Genomic DNA, 24305 nt, shown 5'->3' with positions numbered 1-24305 from the left:
CAAAGTATAGCTGGAGTTTTTTTAGATGGTCAGCATAGGGCATCTGCTTTAGGCATGTGATTCTTTTAGTGAGGTATTTCTGCATCCTTTCCAGTTGTTGCAGATGTCTTGAGAAGTACATACCAAATGGGGCATTGTATTCTATGATGGGTCTAATGAGGGATGAGTACAGTGGGACAATGGAAGCCTTTTTTCTGGATGAAAAGCCCTTAGTGATGAGGTGTGCCACATAGAAGGATTTCCTGACTGTTGTGGTGATGTGGTTATTGAAGGCGAGACCACTGTCCACCTGTGTCTCATCACACTTTCAATGTTTAGTGTACTGCCATCTATGTGGTAATTCACAGATGCATGTTTTTTTACCAACAGGGATAACTATACATTTCTTGGCATTGAGCTTGAGCCCATGGCACTGGCACAAAGCATCTGTTTCTGTAAGGCCCTTTTGTAGAATATCGACATCATTTGGGGATTCAATAATGGCTCCCAGTTTGCAATTATCTGTGAAATTTGCTAGCCAGAGTCCCTTAGTGTTGGCCTGTACTTCAGAGAAGTAGATGCCAAACAAGTGCGGTCCCATAACTAGACCCTGAGGTACTCCACTTGTCACTTGTCTGGAGCTGGATTTGGAGTCAGCTACTTTTACAGTGTGAGTTCTGTCAGTAAGCCAGTTGGCAACCCATCGAGTGATGCAGGGATTAATGCCCAGTTTAATAAGTTTATCTATGATTCCAGAGTGGAGGATGGTGTCAAAGACCTTAGAGAGGTCCAGATAGGCTGTGTGGACCACCGTACTCTCATCCACACCTCTGGAGACTGATTCGAAGAAGTCAATCAGGTTCAGGAGAAAAGATCAGCCCTTCACGAACCCAAACTGGGTGGGGTCCAGTGTTTGAAGGTTGCCAATGTCTTTGTTTATAAGTTCCATGATAATACATTCCATGGCCTTGCAGATCAGGCAAGTCAGACTGATGGGGCGGTAGTTCTCAGGATCCAAGGTGGATCACCCCTTGTGGAGTGGGATAACTGTAGCTGCGCGCCACTCAGTCTTTGTTACATTCTGATGAAAGCATTCAATTTATTAAAATCACTTTTATTTTAACACTGCAGTGAGTTCTGTGTGTTCAAGTCAGTGGCTGTTCTGTTTTTGTGGTTTCATAGAAACGGTTGTTGCCAAACTTAGGGAGCCTATAACAAGAAAAATAACCTAAGATCCTGCAGAGTTATTAAGAGATATTTTGCAAATTTTATAAAAATATGTATAAAGCACAGAAGTGGGGAAATCAAGAAAAAGCACAAATGGAATATTTATGGAAGACTTAAATATGCCAAAGTTAGAGGCAGAGGAGGGTAATCAACTAACAGTTAAGACAGGAGGAGATAAGATAAAAATTGTTTATGCTAAAGTTTCTAGGAATAGATGTTATTCAGGTGGAAGTTTAGAAAGATCTAGAAGGTTTTGTTTAACAGTATTTTAAAAGGATAAAATGAAAACAGTATGCTGGTTGTAAATTCAGCAACTCCAGAAGCAGCAACACAAATGAAGAAATAAAGGACTGCTGAAACCACAGTTGAAAAGTCTCTTTAATAACAGGGAAGAATATCTTTCACCAAAAAGGCTTTCTCAGGCATCACATACAAAAAGACTACAAGCTGTTTAAATAATCAAACTAATCACATGATAGCATTCAGTAAAATACTAATTAACAGTTAAAGTAAAAGCATCTGCTTGAAAAATCTCTTGCTTAAAAATATTTATATAAAATTTAAACTGTATTTCTACAAAATTTATTAAAACATTAAACTTGTGCATGTATTTTTTTCAATAATGGTCTTAAAGAAAATGTACCATTTAGACATGGGGGTGAATATGCTTTTAGCCTAATTATGCATTTCATCTCCTCATATTCTGTGGACAGTTTTAAATTTCCTCCACGTAGAGGAGAATACATAACTTTCAAGATGGCAAATTTAAAGGCATGAGCTTCACCCTTTTCATCTATGTGTCTTAATAGGGCATTTGTATCATTTTTACACCTGATATCAGCGAAGTGGTTACCTATACATTCTTTAAGCTTACTTTTCATCATGCCTACATAATAACAGTTACATGAATTACACAATGCTATATATATTACATTCTGAGTGCTACAATTACCATAGGCATTCAAAATAAATTCAGACTCCAAATAAGGTTGCTTGAATGTTTTTTTTACAATAAATATGATCACAATAAATACATTAATTACACTTATACGTACCCTTTTGCACACTCTGAAATGTCAAATAATTATTTGGCTGCACCTTATAACATAATGTTTGCTTTAGTGAATTACTTCGGTTACACCCATACTAAGGCTGTGTGCATGTAATATTTCTGAGTTCTGGTATGTCAGTTAAAATAGGCCAGTACTTTTTTATAATATTCTGTACCTGGCTAGTGTTTCTATTATAAGTTAACATGCATCTTATTTGTCTATTATTTGTATTCTGTTGAGTTACATTTAAAGAGGCATTACTAAAAAAAATAAAAACTGGTCTAAGGACGTTGGCACGTTGTTCTACGACATTCTGTTTCCCTAATGTAATTTCAGAATCCTTATAACCTCGTCAATGGAAATCAATAGCCATGTTTTCAATCTGTGTTTGCATATGCACATTAGATGTATTAAGCCTAGCTACATGTTGCATTTATCCCTCAATAATATTTTTCAACATAAATGGAGGATGCATGCTGGTGTGATGTAGATACATGTTCTTTTTTACTGGCTTACAATAGAGTTGGGTATGCAAATTGCCCATCTCATCTTTTTTAACTAATATGCCTAAAAACGATGCGTTAATGAAATGTCATATTTAAATTTTAAGAAATTCTCTGTATTTGAAATATACTCAATAAAGGAAGAAAGGACATCTACAAACCGTTTGTAGAAACCAATATGTTCTTGGAAAGGATTTTCACTAGACAATATGCATCTCTCTTCCAACATAAACATAACTATGTTGGCATAGGTACTGGCGATGGCTGTGCCCATCGCCACTCCCCTAGGCTGATGGTATATGTTTGTTTTAAATATAAAGACATTGTTCTCTAACACCAACTTTAATAAATCACATAATAGCTCTATCTGAAAATGAGATAAATTAGAATATTTATTTAGAAACCTATATACGCAATTTATACCAAAGTCATGTGGAATAACGGTGAAGAGAGAATCCACATCTAGAGTCACCAGATGGTAATTAGGCTCTGTTGTACCCTGTGACCATCTATATAGCTTTTCTAAGAACAAGGTAGTATCTCTTAATATGGTGCATGTAGTATTTAGCCTTGGTCTTAATTGTTTTTCCAAATATTTAGAGATGGACTCAGTAGCCCATCCTCTGGCTTAAACTATAGGCCTCATAAGAGGATGTATAGAAACCTTATGCATTTTCGGCACACCATAGATGACTGGTAATTTGGGATGTTCTACTAACAAATTGTTAAATAAATCACTTGAAATTTGCTGATTATCATACATATCTACGACAGTATTTTTAACCTTAAGTGCTATAAGATTACTGGTTCTTCTATCAATAGCACCGTAGTCTGCAGAATTCAACATCTCATACATGCTGTTATTATAATATGTACTATGAGTAAACAAACACTAGTGGACTCAACACAAAGATGGTCAAGGTTTAATCAGGCCCACATGAATACCAAAACAGTCCAAGTGAAAAGATATGCCAAAAGATTCGAAAACTATAAAACCCTTTATTCCAAAAACACAGAACAGATGAGCGCTTTCACGTACCACAATGTACGCTTCCTCAGATCTAATCCACTAAGCTCATAGCAAATTTTAAATACTCATTTATATCACAATTAACTCATTAACCAAATAAATTAATTAATTAAGCTAATAACAATCAAGCTGAACATTTACTAGGGCTAATCTACAACTCATTTAAAGCTGAAGCCCTATACATATACATCTAAACATGTCTTTAGACATTACCTACAAGACATACAGCACATACATATCTTTATATATAAGATGTGCATATATATATATATATATATATATATATATATATATATATATATATATATATATACATATGCCTAAATGCATATAGATAGAGACATTCTCTATGAACAACTCCATAGATAATCAAAATTTACAAAAAACATTATATGCATTTAATAACAATAATCAAATTCATATAAAACATATAAAATATTTAAAATGTATATATCCTAATACATGAATAGAAGCTCAACTACACTCTGATTTATCACTGATTTATACAGAGTAACACATATTCCCATGTACATTATAGCTTAAAAATAGAGCCATCTCGTGGCCACTATCTCCTATTTCTAAGTATAGATTTAGACCAGGAAGCCAACAAATCAGCTAATAGAATGGGAGCGATTCCGAAGGCTAACGCACATAAAACCACTCAACATTTTTTACCCTACCCTGTTCGGAAGCAAGTATATCAGAGGGACCGCACAAACAGTTGGGAGCAAAGGAAACGGAAGCACTCTGGAGAGAGTTTTCAACAACGGGGATGACAGAAGAATTGAGAAATTTGTTTCTCAATTGATCCAGGTTTGTACTATCCCAGGCTGACATTGACTTGCTCAATAGAGGATTGACATTCATCCCGTCGCAAGGTAGCTACCTGCATGATGTACTTGTTGATCTTAGAATGTTTGTGAGAGCAGTAGCTCTCAAGTTACATTTTGGTAATAAGTCTTCAGTTATACATACAACTAATGATTTAACTAGTTTTAAAATGAAAAGTACCTTTTCACCGCCTTTACCGGTGCATACTGAATGTTTTTTGAAGGTTTGTGAGAATAATGTGTATGACTACTTCTTTAATGGTAAAAAAAAGTGTCACTATTTTAATTTGAGCAGTAAAGAGAGTTCTTCACTTAGATCTTTATCCACTAATCCCACCCTTACTTTTAAACCAGCGGATAAAGGGGGAGGGATTGTCCTGTTTAACACAGAAGAGTATGATGAACTCATGCTTCACATGCTAAGCGATAGACAAACATATCTTGAAATCTCGAAAGAGACATTAAATAACATCTGTAAGGTAGTGGCAGACTCTCTCTATGATATGCTTATGTGCAGGCAAATAGACAAGGAGCTTTATGATTATTTTTACAGAGGACACCCTCGGATACCAGTGATCAAGGGCTTGCCCAAAATTCATAAAGGTATAGAACCCCCCCCGATGAGACCAATAGTCTCGGGTGAATTTTGGGCCACTGAGAATATATCTAATTTCCTTGAAAAAACACTTAGACCATTAGTGAATGAAATTCCCACGATTTTGAAAGATACTTACCAACTATTAGAGTTTATAGAGCAATTGGGAGTGATGCTAAGTAAAGATTTACATTTACTGATAACGCTGGATGTACGGAATCTGTTTACCTCTATTCCGAATGAATATGGCATCCAAGCAGTTAGAGAACTTATTCAGTCTAGGGGTGACTTTAGTAGAAATAAACAAATACTTATTTGCCAACTACTTGATCTAGTACTATCATACAATGTATTTTCATATGGAGAGACGATTTACCATCAGAAATGGGGTGTGGCTATGGGCACCCCATGTGCTAACACATATGCGAACTTGGTAGTCTTCCAATGGGAACAAGAATTTTTGTTTAAACATGCACTTTTTGAGAAAGTATTATTATACAAGAGGTTTGTAGATGATGCCCTTATTGTTTGGAGAGGTACTGAAGAGGAGTTTAAAGAATTTTTGTATTACCTTGAAAGTACGACTGATTTCTTGAGGTTTACAATGGTAGCCTCACATGAAACAGTCAATTTCTTAGATATAAGCTTGAGCATTGAAGCAGGCACTTTAGTTTCCAGTCTTTATAGGAAATCATGCTGGAAGAACACTTTATTAAGCTTCGACAGCATGCATCCGAGACATGTTTTTCCAGCAATAGTCAGAAGTCAATTCATCAGAATAAATAGATTATGTAGAGACATGGATGTAAAATTGAAAGAAGTGGAACTAATGGAGAAACTGCTTCATGAGAGGGGTTATAATAAAAAGATGGTGGAAAGGATCAGAGATGAAGTTTTCAAATCCCCTCCCTATAAAGTTGGAAACATCAATAAGAATGAAAGCTCGAGTAAGTATAGCTATAGAGGTACCAATATAAGATCAGCAGAGAGTGAGACTGCAACAGTTAGATACGTTATGACCTATACTAATGATAGTAAAGCAATATGGGACATCGTCCAGAACAATTGGAAAATCTTGGCAATAGATGGTCAGACTATTAAAATTATAGGCCACAACCCCAGGTTTGCCTACAAGAATAATAGGAACTTAAAAAGGCTGTTATGCTCCAATCCTAGACTGAATTATAGCTTAGATTCGGTTGGGTATGAAAGACAAGGTACGTTTCCTTGCCAGCGTTGTAATATGTGTCCATACATTACTAATGAACAGATTTTTGTACATCCAGTGTTGAAATATACCTTTACCCCTAGGTTTGAGGCAACATGTGAAACAGAGAGCCTCATATATCTAGCTACCTGTGACACTTGTCCAGCATTCTATGTAGGGTTAACTAAAAGAAAATTGAAAAACAGGGTGTATAACCACACATATGACAAAGCGTAAAAATGGTCTGAATGCTTTAGCAAAGCATATTATAGAATATAATGACCATCAGTTTAAATTTAGAGTTTTAGAGAGAATGAATTGCAATGGCAGAGGGGGAGATCGTGTAAATTTACTGGAAAATAGGGAATTACAATGGATTTTTAAGCTTAGAGCTCATATACACCCAGGTATTAACCAGTATGTATCAATTAAATCTATACTTAGAAATAGGAGATAGTGGCCACGAGATGGCTCTATTTTTAAGCTACAATGTACATGGGAATATGTGTTACTCTGTATAAATCAGTGATAAATCAGAGTGTAGTTGAGCTTCTATTCATGTATTAGGATATATACATTTTAAATATTTTATATGTTTTATATGAATTTGATTATTGTTATTAAATGCATATAATGTTTTTTGTAAATTTTGATTATTATCTATGGAGTTGTTCATAGAGAATGTCTCTATCTATATGCATTTAGGCATATGTATATATATATATATATATATATATATATATATATATATATATATATATATATGCACATCTTATATATAAAGATATGTATGTGCTGTATGTCTTGTAGGTAATGTCTAAAGACATGTTTAGATGTATATGTATAGGGCTTCAGCTTTAAATGAGTTGTAGATTAGCCCTAGTAAATGTTCAGCTTGATTGTTATTAGCTTAATTGATTAATTTATTTGGTTAATGAGTTAATTGTGATATGAATGAGTATTTAAAATTTGCTATGAGCTTAGTGGATTAGATCTGAGGAAGCATACATTGTGGTACGTGAAAGCGCTCATCTGTTCTGTGTTTTTGGAATAAAAGGTTTTATAGTTTTCGAATCTTTTTGGCATATCTTTTCACTTGGACTGTTTTGGTATTCATGTGGGCCTGATTAAACCTTGACCATCTTTGTGTTGAGTCCACTAGTGTTTGTTTACTCATCTTGTGGCTTTGTGACTAGTGGACTCTGCTGAGTAGTTGGTGCCTATCCATTAACATAATATGTACTATCTAATGTGACACCACCTCCTTTATCAGCACATTTTATGACAATATCTTTATTTTTGTTAAGTGACTGTATAGCTTTAAATTGTTCAGATGTTAAGTTATGAAATTTATGGCAAGAAGTAGTTTTATATAACTCATAGATATCACACTCAACTGCTCTCTCAAACACCTTCAAAACTGGGTTACAATAAAGCACAAACACACTAGTATGCTTAAGCATGTCAGGATTATAATCGTTATTGCCAAACATTTGTTTCAGACTAAGGCTTCTAATAAACTGTTTAAAGTCTAGCAAAGTATCTGACAAGTCAGCTATATTTGAGGGAGTGAAAGTAAGTCCTCTATTTAACACAAAGCGTTCATGATCATTCAGGGTATATTTGGATAAATTAAAACTCACCTCTTGGTTTGGCTTTGTGTTACTGGACGACTTGTCCTGTTGCTTCCTTCATTCGTGCTAGTAGTTTTAGCATCGGAAGAGGTTTCTGTAGTAATAAAGGAAAATCCACTGGGTCAAGTGCTCGCACTAAATGTGCATCTACAGTCATTTCTTTAACATTTGTATATCCAGGGACAGTCTCAGCTGATAAAAGTGCTCTTCGATTCAAGAATGAGGTATTAATATTTGTTATATTATCAACAGAAGACTGTATATCTGAAATAACTTCTGAATATGTTGACTCCAAAGCAGGTTCTTCTGATTCAGCATTCTTGACAGAGGGTGGCCCTAGATGACATGGCTCACTCCTATTGGTTGATGATTTTTCCTTTGACCAGGAAAAAACGTTCCCCTTAAAAAAGTTTGTCAAGTCCCATTTAAGTTTCTTTTGCTTAACAGCAATAAGCTTTTCCTTGAATAGCATTAAACGATCCATTGCTTCAGAAAAAAGCTTTGTATGTAGATTTAATTCAACGGTAGAAGTTAATTCCTTATACATCTGCTCAATTTCAAGGCGCAATTCATATTCAACTAGCTGAAAAAAAAAAGTTCATTAATTCCATGTATCTGAAAGAGCAACTTAGACACTCTAAGTAGATCAGGAAATATTTCTCCATAAGATGGCATCTTTAATATTATTAGTCCCCTAGGGATCACTTTATGGTGCAAGTAAGCTGAAATGCTCAAACTTTGCCACTGCAAATGTTTGAACTTAACAGTCTGTTCAGATTTGCTCACCTTCACTTTATATTATGTAGTCAGCTCAGTATCCGTGACTAAAACATTCTCTGTTTCTTCATGATTTATGCCAAAAGTACTTAATAATGGATTGCTACTTACATCCATAAGATCCACTATAGGGCATAGTATCGTGGCTGGTATATTACTTGAGGGCAAAATTATGTAGGAAATATGTGAGCACATCCAAAGATGTCAACCACACACCAGATAAATCCAAGTACAAAACGAACACAGTATGCTGGTTGTAAATTCAGCAACTCCAAAAACAGTAAAACAAACAAAGAAATAAAGAACTGTTGAAACCACAGTTGAATAGTCTCTTTAATAACAGGCAAGAATATCTTTCACCAAAAAGGCTTCCTCAGGCATCATGTACAAAAAAAAAACCTACAAGCTGTTTAAATAATCAAACTAATCACATGATAGCATTCAGTAAAATAATAATTAACAGTTAAAGTAAAGCATCTGCTTGAAAAAACTCCTGCTTAAAAAATATTTTATATAAAATTTAAGCAACTATATTTCTACAAAATGTATTAATAATCCAAAAGCAGGGAAACAGTCCTCCAACAGTCGAACACAAGGATTTTAATCACAAACCAATGTTGTACACGGATAAAAACGTAAACGCTTTTACAAGATCAGAGTGTGTTTTCGTCTACATAAAACTGTAAGACTTCATCAGACAACCATTCATTTTAGAAAACACATTTTATACATTCATGTGGTTGAGAACAACCAATAAAACCCATTGCTTAATAATCCCATTAACTAATTAATGAAAATTAACTCAAAAGAATTGATTAAAAAAGATAAAAACACTTTGATGCTCATCACAATAAATATACAGTTCATTTTGTTTAATATGTTTAAAAACCATTTGTTTGTAATAGTACTAAAACTTTTAAAACTGTAAAGAAATCAATAAATATTTAAATAAATAGTTAAAATCTTATTGTTCAGTAAATACTTCATTTCCCTTATTTTACTCACTAAAAAAGTCATGGTTAAAATAGCACCATCTGCTGTTCTTAATAGGCTATTACTGAAATTCATCTAAATTCTAGCTGCCCTTAATTTTAGTACTGAACTTAGAGATATATGATCATTCAGCCCTGGGTCGCTTGTTGCTTCCAAAAAAATCTGCCACCACAGTTCTTTGGATTCTAGTCTTTCCTCCCACAGGCCTCCCCTTGTTTCTTTTTTGACCTGTTCTGCCACAAAGAAAGAAAAACTAGAATTCCCACAAACTAATGTGTGCTTGTATAAAGCATTTGTTTCTTTTTTCTTTGATATTTCGTAGATGTGTTCGTAGATTCTCTTCCTCAATGCTCTTTCTGTTTTTCCTACATAGTAGGAATTGCATTGTGAACACAGAGCTACGTATACCACACCTTGAGAATCACAATTAAAGTGACCTGTTGCATTTATGTTGCAATCCCTTGCTGTTATAGCAACCTTAGCCTTATTACTAATATATGGACATTGGTTGCAATGACCACACTGGAATGTTCCGTACCTTGTGTCAGGTATGGCCATATTGCAAGAGTCTTCTCTAGTGTTCCATTTGTTGTGTTCTAGCAACTTTTTAATACTTTTGCCATTTTTGTATACTATTTTTGGCATGTTCTTATTAATGTTCTGAAGATCAGAAAAAGAAATGAAATTGGTCCATTCCCTCTGGAAAATCTTTTTCACTTCAGTATTAAATGAATTAAATTCCATAACCAAAGCTGATTTGTACTGGTGTTCCTCCGTATCCCTAATATTCATTTTCTCCTGTGGTGGAATGTTAATGTCTGAACAGATAAGTCCTTTGCCCTTAATTGGCTGGAATTTTGTAGGTCTGTTAAGTTCCACCTCCCTTCTAATATTAGATATGAATTCTTGTGGGTAGCCCCTAGCTAAAAACATTCCCTCTAATGTATTACATTCCTTGACAAAATCCTCATTTTTACTAGTCATGCGACACCCCCTCACAAATTGTCCTTTAACAATATTCCTTTTGCAGTGTGGGGGGTGTGCGCTAGTAAAATGTAAAAATGAATTGCAGAAGGTGCTTTTTCTAAAAACCTTAGTTTCAAAGTCCGTATTATTCCCATTCTTATATATTTCTACATCTAAGTATTGCAATCTGTCAGTGGACATAGTATATGTAAATTTTAAAAAATTGGTGGTGTTTTGAAGATAAGTAAAAAACTCTAAAAATTTCTCAACACCCCCATTCCAAAAAATGACTATATCATCTAGAAAGCGCCTATAAAGCGTCCAATATTGCTCATACCCAGAATTCAGAACAAAATTCGCTTCCCATGCTGCTAATACAATGTTAGCATAAGTGGGTGCGCAAGCCGCACCCATTGCTACACCACTTATTTGGTGATAGTATTCGTCATTGAATCCAATGAAATTGTTCCTTAGTACTACTTCAACTAATTCAACAACTGCTACTTTCTCTGAATGTGTAAGTTTGTTATCTAAAAATACCATGTCCTCAAAAAACCTCATCCCTTCATCATGGGGTATGCATGAAAATAAGTCTATGACGTCTATTGTCACAAAAAGTAGGTCATTAGTTAATAGTTCAGGATTAATGTTTCTCAATAGGTCCCAAGAATCCTTAAGAATGTATTTGTTGGTATTACACATATGTTTTGTTGTGATGTCAACATATTTGCCCATAGGGAGAGTCTTGGAGCCATCAGCTGCCACTATAGGTCTCAAGGGGGGGTCACTGACATTTTTATGTACCTTCGGTATACCAAAGATGATGGGTATCCTCGGTTTCGGTACGTAAAGAAATTGATGCAATTTCACATCGATGGTGCCCTCCATAAGCATATTATTTAAAATATTATCTATTTTCTGATATGCCAAAAAAACCTCATTCTGAGAAACTATCCTGTATTTGTTGTCATCTCCTAAGATGGTATTCATTTTTCCATCATAGATAATGTTTTCCATGATGACCACCCCTCCCCCCTTATTCAGGTTTCATAATCCTTATTTGATTGTTCTGTCTTAACTCATTCAGCATCTTCCATTCTTCTTCCGTTGTGTTATTCTCTTTTATACTGAATTTAAATTCTTTTCTAATTTTCTTTTCCAAAACGGAATCCAGGTTTCTTATTTGGGGGTGGTATGGGGGGTTAAAAGTACTTTTCCTAGTTAATACTTGTTGCTGGGAACCAAGATCTGATCCCCTGGGGGGTAACGTAACTTGTAGATTCACTTTTCTCAAAAACAATTTCATATCTATTATAGTTTGAACTATGTCACCTTTGGTGTTGGGAATATATTTAAAACCTTTGCCAAGAACATCAAAGTGAGTTTTATTAATGGAAATATTACTAAAATTATAAATAGAGAAATTGTATAATGAATAAGTAGTACCTGTTTGTAATATTCCTTCATCCATTTCTTGACGTACTACAGGTTGGGGTGCAAGGGTCGTGTTCTGAGTAGGGGAAGAAATAGGGGTTGGGGCAAGGGTGTATAAAGAATTAACTAATACCTCCCTCTCCCTCTTCTCCCTCCCCTCTGCTGAAAATTTTGAAAGCGTTTATTAATACCTTGTTGCAATGTTTCATTCATTAATGGAGGAAATTCAGAATCATAGTCCATCCTGTCATAGAAATTGTTGGAAAAAACTCTAAAATCATTTCTGTTGTTGCCCTTATTGTTATTATTCACCCTCCCGTTGTGCTCCCATGTTGCAGAGGGTGGTTTTGGGTAACTATCATTTTCATAATCTTCAATGTCCCTCCTCAATTTATTAATCTTTCTTTGTTTAAGTGAAATACATTTGGCATCTATATCTGAGCCTATCCTATAATATCTCTCTTTTTCACTTCTGATTTCAAATAACATATCATTCTTAATAAAACCATCTAACACAGTTATTTCTTCTTCTAATTTTTCTAATTTCCTATTGTTCTCCTTTATTATGAGCCTCAAAATATTAATGCCACAATCATTAAAAATACTAATAAGTTCTGTATGGAATGCAGTACCCGGTTCCACATTGTTAGGGTACTTCCAGACCCTTAAACCTTTGGGTACTATTTTTTGCTTAATGCATTCCAAAAGGTAACAGTTTTCAATGTTCAGCTTTTTATGTTTATGCATCAGTCCAGCCAGTTTATCAAGTTTCAAAGCATAGGAGTCACCATCCACTGGTGCACCATCCTGTGCTCTGTGCATACTCAGATTCGTAGGATTTTTTAACCAATCCTGTACATTAAAATTGTCAAAAGCAGTGGGAACAGTACCTGGGGCTTTTAAGCCTGAACAGTCCTTGTGAGCTCTCCGAATATTGTCCATACCCCGACTCTCGTTAGCATTGTGCTGTTCGTTGGGAGGTTGTAAAGCCATAGGTGTATCGGCAGGATTGAAGTCGCTACCATTCGGTTCCGCTTCCTCCATCCTTCCTGGGCTCTGCTCAATGTGATGTCTCTTCCGTTTATGTTTGGAAAGCCCTCCTCCTTCCGTCCCTTCGGACATGTCTTCCCCTTCATTGTGTCTCCGACTCCCAACTAGCACCGAACAGAGCGGGTTAAGGAGCTCAATGAGCTCCGTAAGTTGTCCAATTAGTTTTCGGGTCTGTCCCACTTCTTCCCGGTTCACCGTTGTCAAACTGCTATCCATGAATAGCGCCGTAACAAACCAAAACCAAAAATAGGCGCCAAATTCGAAAAAATAGTACCAATAATCCAAAAGCAGGGAAACAGTCCTCCAACAGTCGAACACAAGGATTTTAATCACAAACCAATGTTGTACACGGATAAAAACGTAAACGCTTTTACAAGATCAGAGTGCGTTTTCGTCTACATAAAACTGTAAGACTTCATCAGACAACCATTCATTTTAGAAAACACATTTTATACATTCATGTGGTTGAGAACAACCAATAAAACCCATTGCTTAATAATCCCATTAACTAATTAATGAAAATTAACTCAAAAAAATTGATTAAAAAAGATAAAAACACTTTGATGCTCATCACAATAAATATACAGTTCATTTTGTTTAATATGTTTAAAAACCATTTGTTTGTAATAGTACTAAAACTTTTAAAACTGTAAAGAAATCAATAAATATTTAAATAAATAGTTAAAATCTTATTGTTCAGTAAATACTTCATTTCCCTTATTTTACTCACTAAAAAAGTCATGGTTAAAATAGCACCATCTGCTGTTCTTAATAGGCTATTACTGAAATTCATCTAAATTCTAGCTGCTCTTAATTTTAGTACTGAACTTAGAGATATATGATCATTCAGCCCTGGAATCAACAAAATGTATTAAAACATTAAACTTTTGCATGTATTTTTTTCAATAATGGCCTTAAAAAATGTACCATTTAGACCTGGGGTGAATATGCTTTTAGCCTAATTATCCATTTCATCTCCTCATATTCTGTGAACAGTTTTAAATTTCCTCCACATAGAGGAGAATACATAACTTTCAAGATGGCAAATTTAAAGGCATGAGCTTCACCCTTTTCATCTATGTGCCTAATAGGGCATTTGTATCATTTTTACACCTGATATCAGAGAAGTGGTTACCTATATGTTCTTTAAGCTTACGGTTCGTCATGTCTACATAGTAACAGATGAATAACACAATGCTATATATATTCCATTCTGAGTGCTACAATTACTATAGGCATTCAAAATAAATTCAGACTCCAAATACGGATGTTTGAATGTTTCGAGTAATGCCTCTTTAAATATAACTCGACAGAATACAAATAATAGGCAAATAAGATGCATGTTAACTTTTAATAGAAACACTAGGCAGGTACAGAATACTATAAAAAAGTACTGGCCTATTTTAACTGACATACCAGAACTCAGAAATATTACATGCACACAACCTAAGTTTGGGTATAAGCCAAGTAATTCAATACAGCAAATATTATGTTATAAGGAGCAGCCAAAGAATTATTTTACATTTCAGAGCATGCAAAAGGGTACATATAAGTGTAATGAATGTATTTGTGATCATTTTATTGTAAAAAAACATTCAAGCACCCTTATTTGGAGTCTGAATTTATTTTGGATGCCTATGGTAATTGTAGCACTCAGAATGTAATATATATACCATTGTGTAATTCATGTAACTGTTATTATGTAGGCATGATGAAAAGTAAGCTTAAAGAATGTATAGGTAACCACTTCCCTGATATCAGGTGTAAAAATGATACAGATGCCCTATTAGGCACATAGACGAAAAGGGTGGTACATTTTTTTAAGGCCATTACTGAAAAGAATACATGCACAAGTTTAATGTTTTAATACATTTTGTAGAAATATAGCTGCTTAAATTTTTATATAATATATTTTTAAGCAAGAGTATTTTTCAAGCAGATGCTTTTACTTTAACTGTTAATTAGTATTTTACTGAATGCTATCATGTGATTAGTTTGATTATTTAAACAGCTTGTAGTCTTTTTTGTATGTGATGCTTGAGGAATCATTTTTGGTGAAAGATATTTTGCCTGTTATTAAAGACACTTTTCAACTGTGGTTTCAGCAGTCCTTTATTTCTTTGTTTTGCTGTTTTTGGAATTGCTGAATTTACAGCTAGCATACTGTGTTCGTTTTGTACTTGGATTTATCTGGTGCATGGTTGACACCTTTGAATGTGCTCACATATTTACTAGATAATTTTGCCTTCAACAAGTATTATACTAGCCATAATACTATGCCCTAAAGTACTTGGCATAAATCATGAAGAAACAGAAAATTTTTCAGTCACGGTTACTGAGCTGACTACACAATACGAAGTGAAGGTGAGCAAATTTGAACAGACTGTTATTAAGTTCAAACGTTTATAGTGCAACGTTTGAGCTTTTCAGCTTACTTGCACCATAAAGTGGTCCCTAGGCGGCTAAGAATATTAAAGATGCCATCTTATGGGTAAATATTTCCTGATCTACTTAGACGCTGGCAAGTCATAAATCTAAGTTGCTCTTTCAGATACATGGAATTAATTAACTGTTTTTTTTCAGCCAGTTGAACAGGAATTGTGCCTTGAAATTGAGCAGATGTATAACTAATTAACTTCTACAGTTGAACTAAATCTACATACAAAGCTTCTATCTGATGCAATGGATCGTTTAAAGCTATTCGAGGAAAATCTTATTGCTGTTAAGCAAAAGAAACAAACGGGACTTGACAGACTTCTTTAAGGGGACCATTTTTTTCCTTGCCAAAGGAAAAATCATCAACCAATAGGAGTGAGCCACGTCATCTAGGGCCACCCACTGTCGAGAACACTGAATCAGAAGAACCTGCTGTGGAGTTAACGGATTCAGAAGTTATTTCAGATATACAATCTTCTGTTGATAATATAACAAATGTTAATGCTTCATTCTTAAATCGAAGTGCACCTTTGTCAGCTGAGACTGTCCCTGGATATACAAATGTCTCAGAAATGACTGTGGATGCACATTTAGTGGGAGCCCTTGACCCAGTGGATTTTCCTTTATTACTACAGAAACCTCTTCCCATGCCAAAACCACAAGCATGAATGAAAAGTTTATCACAGGGAAGCAACAGGGCAAGTCGTCCAGTAACATGAAGCCAAGCCAAGAGGTGATTTTTAATTTATCCAAATGTATGCTTAATGAACATGAACGCTTTGTACTAAATAGAGGACTTACTTTCATTCCCTCAGCTATAGTTTACTTGTCAGATACTTTGCTAGAATTTAAACAGTTTATTAGAAACCTTAGTCTGAAACTTTTAGTTATGTACTCACCATAACTTCAGATGTTTGGGATCCATCTCGCCTACATTCTGACTGATGGGTTTGGAGCCGATCCCTCGGCTCCGACTCGGCACGCTTATGCTATAGAGCGAGGCCTCTAATTGGCTGAGCTATCTTTATCCCAGGATGCACCACCACTAATCCCCCAGATCTTGTTTGTCCGCATTCATACACACATGCACAGCTTGTTTATATAACATTGTTAGATGTTTCAAGATGAAACAACAGGATTCGGACCTTCTGATATCCTCTGACCTCCAAGGAAGGGGGAAGGAGGGTGGGTTATTAGGAATGTAGGCGAGATGGATCCCAAACATCTGAAGTTATGGTGAGTACATAACTAAAAGATGTTATGTGATCCTATCTCGCCTACATTCTGACTGATGGGACAGCGTCCCTAGCACCTAAATCCCGGGTGGCTCATTGGAAAACACTCCTGAGCACTGTGGAACCAAATGAAGCTCGTCCTCTAGATGCCACATCTAATTTGTAGTGAGAAATGAAGGTGTGCGGGGAAAACCATGTAGCCGCAGCACAAATGTCACCAATAGCAAGCTTAGAATGAAATGCTACCGAAGTAGCCATAGCCCTTGTAGAATGAGCCTTGACAGAAGTGGTAAGCTCTTTGTTAGAATAAATATAAGCTTGAGTAATACAGTCCCTGATCCATTTGGCAATAGTGACCTTTGTGACAGCGTTGCCCAATTTGTTTTCTGCAAAGGATACAAACAACTGATCTGTTTTCCTTGATTGTTTGGTCCTATCTAAATAAAAACGTAACTGCCTGTGGACATCTAGTGTGTGGAAAATAAACTCCGCTTTATTGGAGTATTTTGGGAAAAAAACTGGAAGCTCTAATGATTGTTGCAAGCATAAAGTAGAACAAACTTTTGGAACAAAAGAAGGATTTGGTCTGAGGGACACCCTGTCTGTATGAAAAACCAAGTACGGGGGTTTTACTGACAAAGCTTGAAGTTCTGAAACCCTTCTGGCTGAAGTAATCGCCACTAGAATGGCTGTCTTCCATGATAGAAACTTTAGATCACATGTAGCTGCCGGTTCAAAGGGGAAAGAAGTCAGGGCACGCAACACTATATCGAGATCCCATGGAGGTGCAGGATGAGAAATCGGAGGTCTTAATAGAGCAGCACCTTTCAAGAAGGTCTTACACAATCTGTTGCTCATTAAAGGTGGGTCTATGGATTCATGAAAATTAGAAATTGCTGCCAATTGTACTTTGATGGTAGAAACTGAAGAGCCTTGATTGAAAAGAGAGGTCAGGAATTTGAGTACTTCTGCCACGGGAGTAGAAATGGGGTCCAGGCCCCGGAGTTGAGCCCAAATAGCAAACCTTTTCCATTTGCTAGAATACAGTTTCTTTGTAGCAGACTTGTGAGCTGAAGATAATATGTGCACAACATCTGGATCCAGTGCATGTCTCCTGACTATCGTCGGAAGAGGAGGAGCCAGGCCGTCAACTTTAAGGTGTGTAGGGACTGGTGTAGTAGTCCCGACTGATGAATCAGTAGGTCTGGGACCTGGTCCAGGAACCATGGACCTTCCAGAGCATGTTTCCGAAGATAGGGAAACCACACTTGACGAGGCCAGTAAGGAGCAATTAAGATCATCCTGCTCCCTAAGAGAGATGCCTTTTGAATCACCCTGGGGAGGAGAGGAGCTGGAGGGAAGGCATAAAGCAGGTCGGTGGGCCAAGGATGGACTAATGCGTCCATGGGGCTCTTCCCCGGAGCCGGGGTTAGGGAGAAAAATTCTTTGCACTTCGCATTCAGAGGAGTCGCGAAGAGGTCGCAACACGGAACTCCCCATTCGCTGAAAATCTGCCTTGTAACTGTCATATTCAGAGACCATTCGTGAGGAGAGAGGATGGTTCTGCTCAACCTGTCGGCTATGACATTGGACTTGCCCAGTATGTGAGTAGCCACTAGGAAGCGTTTGGTCGAGACTGCCCATTCCCAAACTCTCATCGCTTCTCTGCAAAGAGGATAGGATCTGGTCCCTCCCTGTTTGTTCAGGTACCAGACCACTGACATGTTGTCTGAGTGCACAGCAATTACACCCTGAGGGAGATAATCGTGAAGGGCTTGGAGGGACAGGAGTACTGCCCTCATTTCTAGGATGTTGATGTGAAGAGGGGTCTCTTCCAGGTGCCATTTGCCTTGGACTGACCTGCCCAGGGAATGCCCCCCCCACCCCATCTGGGAGGCGTCCGTGGTCAAAGTGGCCGCCGGAGGAGGAAGAACAAAAGGTCGTCCCTGATTCAGATTGGAGGACACTAGCCACCAGCGAAGGTCCCGTTTGCAAGATTCTGTGATCCATATGAGGTGATTGAGAGGGAGTTCCTGAAAGGACCACTGAGTTGAAAGAAGCCACTGGAGGATTCTCATGTGTAACCTTGCCAAGGAAACTAGCAGAACTGTGGCAGACATGGATCCCAATAGCTGTAGGACCATTCTGGCTGGGGCTTTGGACCTGGGGAGCAAGGCTCGAACTTGATTTTGAATGGTCTGAATTCTGTCTGCAGGTAGATAGACCCGCATCTGGTTTGAATCTATCTCTACCCCTATGAATCTTATTCTTTGAGATGGCCGCAACACAGACTTTGGCCAACTGAAGGTGATTCCAAGGGAATTGCCCAGTGATATAGTGGCTTGCAGGCTCCGTAGAAGTAGATGCTTGGAGGTGGTAGTTAGGAGCCAGTCATCTAGGTACGGAAACACCTGGAATCCTAGACTTCTCAGGTGAGCAGTCACTACTGCCAAGCACTTGGTGAACACCCTGGGGGCTGTGGTGAGACCAAAGGGCAGCACACGGAACTGAAAATGACTGCCTCCTAGGCTGAAGCGCAAATGTCTCCTGGATGTTTGATGTATTCTGATATGATAATACGCGTCCTTGAGATCTATGGAGCACATCCAAACACCCTTCTCCAACAATGGGAGAATGGTTTGTAGAGTGACCATTCGGAACTTGGACTTCTTGACTGAACGGTTTAGGTTGCTTAGGTCCAAAATGGGCCTCAAGTCCCCGGTCTTTTTTGGCACCAAAAAGAATCTTGAGTAAGTCCCTAATCCAATCTGGTCTGCGGGGACCGGTTGGATGACTCCTTTTTGCAGCAGCTTTGAAATTTCTGAGGCTGCGGTATCCTGTTGACTGGGTGGCAGGTCCGGGATTTTTTTGGACTGGGGGGGGGCGAGAGAATGGGATGGAGTAACCTCCGGCGATAATCTGAAGCACCCAACGGTCCTGAGTGATCCCTTCCCAGGCCTTCAGGTGCTTGGCGCCCCGACTGGCTCCGGAGCAGCACAGCCGGGCAATCCCTCAGGGACTATGAAAGGCTGAAGAGCCACGGAAGGACTCACGGTCTTCAGTGTTGCGAGGGCCTCTGCCGCCTCTGGGACGGCGTCTTCCGGATAAATTTCCCCCTCCTCTGCCTCTGGAGGGGGAACCTTCCTGCTGAGAGGGGTAAGACTTCTGAGATCTACGGAACCACATTTTCCCTCCTCTTTTAGCCTTGGGATAAGGCCGAAAGGGAGTGGAAAATCGTGCCCCTACGGCAGTCAGAGTCTTACCCTCCTGTTCACAGCGGGTAAGTGTGTCTTTTACCTTGGGTCCAAACAGGGAGGACCCATCAAAGGGGGCGTCGGCAAATGAAGACTTAAAGGCCTCCGCGAAATGACACAGGCGGAGCCAGGCTTGTCTCCGTAGAGCAATGCCTGTACCCGCCGTTCTACTCGCCCCTTCGGCCGCATACGAAATGAGCCTCATGGACGACATTGTAGCCAGCTGAGATCCAACCGTCTGGGCCAGCTCCTCAGGCAGGTTACCTAAGAGGGTATCGGATAGCTCCTTAATCAGATCCCTCTGAAATCTCGTGAAGTGCGTCAGGTAGTTCAAGGACCTCAGAGTAAAGGCCGCTGAACTAAGGGTGCGCTTACCGTACCGATCCATGCTCCTAGACTCCTTATTAGGAGGATGGATGGACGTAGAAGCCTCTGCTACATCTTGCTGGGTAGCAGATGCCACCACCATAGCATCCACAGCCACACCTTTTGTAAGGAACTCTCTATCCGGGGGCGCCAAGAGAAATTTGTTCGGACGAGCGGGCACCGGTTCCACAGAGTCTGGGTGTTCCCACACCCTTCGACAGATCAAATCCAAGAGCTCGTTGAAGGGAGGAGACACCCAGGAGGCAGAGGGCTGAGCCCCAAAAGCCTTCAGGAACACCGACTCATCAGCAGAGGGAGGTTTGGACTGCCAGCCGCCTCGTTGTTTTAGGGCTTCTAGGATGTCCGCAAAGGAGACATCATCCGAGGACGACTTGGGGGACCCCTCTGCATCATCGAGATCAGTGTCAGATGTCAAAGACTCGTCAGGGGAGTCAATGTGCTTCCTCTTGCACGTTCTCTTCCTGGGAGGTTCTTCCGAAGAGGCTTCAGAAGGACCTCCAGGAGGGGGAGAAACCCCAGTGGGGGTAACCTGAGGCCCAGGGGCTCCACTGTCTACGAACAGGGGGACTGCCAACGACCCAGTCTCCAAATGTAGGGAAGGAGCTGGGGAAACTGTGGAGGTAGCCAATGAAGATTTGGCTAAAGCGCTCCTCATAGCCCTGAAGGCGGGACCACCAGAATCCTGGGAGGGTCCCCCCTCCGTGGCCACGACAGTGGATGGTACTCCCGCCGCCGACGCACCAAGAGGGAGACTTGGGACCGAAAGCATCAATCCCGAAGCCTCCCCCCCAGGGCCGAAGGAAGAAGTCCGTGCACTGAACTCCGACCCAAGAGCCGGAGTCGGAGCCAGGGTCGGGCCTGACCCTAACACCTCCACTGGTTCCACCAGCACCTGCTCCAACGATGCCGAAGCTGTTGGAGGAGGAAGAACAGTAGGGGAGTGGACCATCGGCTCCGAAGCCAAATGGGCTGGAGCCGAAACCATCTTTTGGAACACCGGAGACTGGAAGAGTCGAAGGAGCACCCTGTCTATGTCCGAATCAGACATCTTGGATGATCTCGAGGATACCGATCGGGCCCAAACCGATTTCTCCATCGGCTCCGAAGGGCTCGGGGACCGGCTCCGAAATGACTCAACAATTATCGGCTCCGAGGAAACCTTCAAGGAAATTTCCCTCGGTGCCGATAAGGACTTCGGCTCCGAGGGGGAAGAGTCTGAGCCGATGACCCTTATCGGCTCCAATATCAGTGGAGCCGATGAGGGTGACCCGCCTCTCGATGCCCCAGACCTCGGCTCCGAAACCAGAGGGGTCGAGGCTGGAGGCATCGAGGCAGACCATTCCGATCTCGGCTCCGAAGTCCGTGAAGTCCGTGGAGCCGATGGAGAAGTCTGCTTAGTTTTCTTAGCCGTCGGTTCCGACTGACTGGTCGGAGCCGACACTTTCCTCTTTTTAGAAGGAGACGATAAAGCCTCCTCGAAGGAAGGCTTGATTAATCCTTTGAGGATTAATTTGTTTTTCCTCTCCTGGAGGACTCTGGAGGAAAACGCATGGCATACACTGCACGATTCCTGCAGATGTTTAGCGCCAAGACAATAGACGCACGAGGAGTGGTCGTCCGTTATGGACATTTTGAAGCCACACCTCGTGCACTTTTTAAACCCGGAGGGTTTATGCTCTTTAGACATAATCCTACAAAAAAAACAGATAACTACAGTAAACACTAAAGGGTTTAACACAGGAACAGAATATGAAAACCACAAACTCAGTGTAAATATTTAAACTAACGAACTTTTTTTTTTTTTTTTTTTTTTTTTTTTACACAAGACTGTCAGAAAGAGAAAGGGAAAAAAGGAGGGTCAAGACCCTCTAACTTAAACGGGTACTTGACCCACACACAACCACTAAAGTAGTAGTAACCACAGGGGAAGGCCCCTCTAACTTAAACGGAACCTTCTCTGACAGGAAAAAATACGAAATTTTTAACCAAACTTTAGAAAAACACTCGTACACAAAGAATAGCCGTTAAAACAGCTTTTGGGTTTAAGCAAATACTGACAGGAAAAAAGCCTAATATATAGTACTTAGCCCAGCCAATCTTGAGACCACGTCCAAGCTCTGTAAGCGGCAAACGAGATCTGGGGGATTAGTGGTGGTGCATCCTGGGATAAAGATAGCTCAGCCAATTAGAGGTCTCGCTCTATAGCATAAGCATGCCGAGTCGGAGCCGAGGGATCGGCTCCGAACCCATCAGTCAGAATGTAGGCGAGATAGGATCACATAACATCAAATGTTTGGCAATAACAATGATTATAATTCTGACATGCTTAAGCATACTAGTGTGTTTGTGCCTTATTGTAACCCAGTTTTGCAAGTGTTTGATAGAGCAGTTGAGTGTGATATATATGAGTTATATAAAACTAATTCTTGCCATAAATTTCATAACTTAACATCTGAACAATTTAAAGCTATACAGTCACTTAACAAAAATAAAGATATTGTCATAAAATGTGCTGAGAAAGGAGGTGGTGTCATATTAGATAGTACATATTATAATAATAGCATGTATGAGATGTTGAATTCTGCAGACTATGGTGCTATTGATAGAAGAACCAGTAACCTTTTAGCACTTAAGGTTAAAAATACTGTTGTATATATGCATGATAATCATGAAATTTCAGATGATTTATTTAGCTGTTTTGTTAGTAGAACATCCCAAATTACCAGTCATCTATGGTGTGCCGAAAATGCATAAGGACTCTACACATCCTCCTATGAGGCCTATAGTTTCGGCCAGAGGATGGGCTACTGAGCCCATCTCTAAATATTTGGAAAAACAATTAAGACCATGGCTAAATACTACATGTACCATATTAAGAGATATTACCATGTTCTTAGAAAAGTTATATAGATGGTCACAAGGTAAAAGACAGCCTAATTACCATCTGGTGACTCTAGATGTGGATTCTCTCTTCACCATTATTCCACATGATTTTGGTATAAATTGCATATATAGGTTTCTAAACAAGTATTCTAATTTATCTCATTTTCAGATAGAGCTATTATGTGATTTATTAAAGTTGGTGTTGGAGAACAATGTCTTTATATTTAAAACAAACATATACAATCAGACTAGGGGAGTGGCAATGGGCACATCCATTGCCAATGCTTTCACCAACATAGTTATGTTTATGTGGGAAGAGAGATACATATTGTCTAGTGAAAATCCTTTCCAAGAGCATATTGTTTTTTACAAACAGTTTGTAGATGACTTTCTCCTAATATGGAAAAGTGATATAACAAATTGCTATTCCTTTACTGAGTATATTTCAAATACAGAGAATTTCTTAAAATTTAAATATCAGATTTCTTTGACACATATAGCGTTTTTAGATGTATTAGTTAAAAAAGATGAGATGGGAAATTTGCATAGCCAACTCTATCGTAAGCCAGTAAAAAAGAACATGTATCTACATTGCACCAGCACGCATCCTATCTTTATGTTTAAAAATATTAAGGGACAAAGGCAACGTATAGCTAGGCTTAATACATCTGATATGCATATGCAGACACAGACTGAAAACAAAGCTATTGATTTCCATGAACAAGGTTATAAGGATTCTGAAATTACATTAGGGAAACAGAATAACAACATGCTAAAGTCCTTAGACCATTTTTTAAGTAATGCCTCTTTAAATGTAACTCAACAGAGTACAA

At 38.6% G+C, this 24305-nt stretch overlaps 1 protein-coding gene and 1 long non-coding RNA gene across 4 annotated transcripts in view; one reads left to right on the top strand and one right to left on the bottom strand.

The window, feature by feature from the left end:
• LOC122812928 overlaps nt 1-8175 on the bottom strand; it is a 161253-nt gene extending 153078 nt beyond the window's left edge. The window contains exon 1 of one of the 2 annotated variants that reach the window (XR_006366607.1): nt 8067-8175. This is a non-coding gene — a long non-coding RNA (uncharacterized LOC122812928). The remainder of the gene's footprint in view (nt 1-8066) is intronic. The other variant, XR_006366606.1, reaches the window with a different exon arrangement.
• Nucleotides 1-24305, top strand: part of CANT1 (calcium activated nucleotidase 1) — an 847030-nt gene that overhangs the window by 235990 nt on the left and 586735 nt on the right. The gene's annotated exons all lie outside the window — the stretch shown is intronic.

This window comes from Protopterus annectens, chromosome 10.part0 (genome assembly GCF_019279795.1).
Source record: "Protopterus annectens isolate FY-2018-M chromosome 10.part0, PAN1.0, whole genome shotgun sequence".
NCBI classification, from domain to species: domain Eukaryota; kingdom Metazoa; phylum Chordata; order Ceratodontiformes; family Protopteridae; genus Protopterus; species Protopterus annectens.
Note: the sequence above shows the minus strand (reverse complement) of the source record. Positions and strands in the feature narration are given on the sequence as shown.